The sequence below is a fragment of the Tupaia chinensis genome, unplaced genomic scaffold (assembly GCF_000334495.1).
Source record: "Tupaia chinensis unplaced genomic scaffold, TupChi_1.0 Scaffold000028_1, whole genome shotgun sequence".
Classification (NCBI taxonomy): domain Eukaryota; kingdom Metazoa; phylum Chordata; class Mammalia; order Scandentia; family Tupaiidae; genus Tupaia; species Tupaia belangeri.
This window is the reverse complement of record NW_006159458.1, coordinates 5,847,125-5,849,010: the sequence shown is the minus strand read 5'-3', so window position 1 is coordinate 5,849,010 and position 1,886 is coordinate 5,847,125.

Genomic DNA, 1,886 nt, shown 5'->3' with positions numbered 1-1,886 from the left:
GGGGGGATGGCCACACCACAATCCCCTCTCCTCCATTCTCCTCTTGGGATCTTGGGCACGCATGCACACACGCCTGGCGTGAGTTTAAGCCACCGGGTCCAGGACACGAACTACGGTCGACTACGTAAGAGTCCAGCGACATAGCCATTATGCTAACTGCTGGTCCCAAACTGTCTTTCTTGAAATTAAAAAAAACATATTAAAAAATACCTATTTAACGACCACCGTAAGCTATATAGCCTCAGCTAGGTGCTAATTTATAGTACATTCATTCTACTCCCAGTATCAGCCTAAAGTCAAACATTTGTTCACAGATATTTATATATCAGTTGAACTTGCTATTGAAAATAGTTAGATCAATTAAGATTTTTTTTAACCAATAAAATGGGGTAGAAAAAAAGGAAGGGAAAGCAATTGCAGATATCAGAGATAGAGCAGGAAGAGGGTGGGATATGACAGAGGGTAAGAAATGGAAAATTATTTGTGATGATAACATGTATGACTAAGCCACTATATATTGTATTCTGGATGGGAAACTGCATCTTGTATGATGTGATGATGTTCAGTGAGTGAATGCAAAATAAATAACTAATAGTAAAAAAAAAAGAAACATGCTGGGCACATGTGCGTATGTACCCCAATACCAACAGGATGGAAAAATGGAGAAGGGGGAAAAAAAGGAAAAAAAAAAAAAAAAACCACGATGCAGGGCCAGCAGGTGACATAGTGATTAATGTGCTAGACTCTCACAACTGTGGTTCAAGTCCTAGACCTGGTGGCTTGAGGATCATACTGGGTGTGTGTGTGTGTGTGCCCAAGGTCCCAGAAGAAGAATGGAAGAGAAGGGATTATGGTGTGGTTATCTCCCCTAGGGAGTGATTTTTCACTTTTCCTCTCACTGTCTCTGTCTCTTTCCTCTCTGGTGAGTGCAAGTGCCCTATGGCAAAAACCTTCAAAAAATTATGCTTCTCCAAATGAAGTCTGATTTCCACGTAAGTGTTGAGAATTAATGAATCGGGGGGTGGGTATGAAAATCAAGGCCCATTCAAGAAATCTTCACTACACACCTGGTGCTTTATTTATAAGCTTGACCCTAAGTAAAGTGCCAACTACATTCAAAAAAAAAAATGTAAATGTATTGCATACAGAAACCCTAAGGTAATTTTAGTTGTATTTACACAGTTTGTTCACCTTAGAAACTGAAGTCAAATATAGAGATTCAAACAGCACCTTAATGGGTACATTTTCTACCATCCTTTCCCTTGGTAAACAGCTTTCAGAGACACTAAAAGCACAGATACTAAGAGCACAGAAATTCTTTCTAAGAAGAGCCCAGTGTTCCGTGTCTTTTTCAACAGTCTCTTCTCCATACCTACTCTCTGCTAAACATAAGGTTTTGTTTGTTTGAGGTTATTCTGAGCTTGAGGAGTACTTCTCAAGAGAGCAGTGTGAAGGGTGTTTCTGTGTTTTCCTTCCTAAGGGTGCGTTTCGGGGACAAAGAACACTACCACAGCTGCCCTCCCATTCCAAACAGCCCAATAACCATTTTTCTTCTGATGTATTTTTCTTAATAATATTTACTAGCACAGTGAGTGCCTAGAGTCCTAGAACTTTCAAGTATGTCAGTTCTTTAATAAGGACAAGTGAGAATTATGCTTTCATGAACCAATTCTGGATGTTAAAATATAGGTACTTGGCTAATTTTTAAAAATACTATGTACCCTTGGGACTAGCAGTTAGTGTAATGGCTATGTTGCTGAACTCCCACGTAGTTGACCGCGGTTCGCGTCCCGGACCCAGTGGCTTAAAACTCACGCCGGGTGCATGTGCATGCGTGCCCAAGATCCCGAGAGGAGAATGGAGGAGAAGGGATTGCGGCGTGGCCA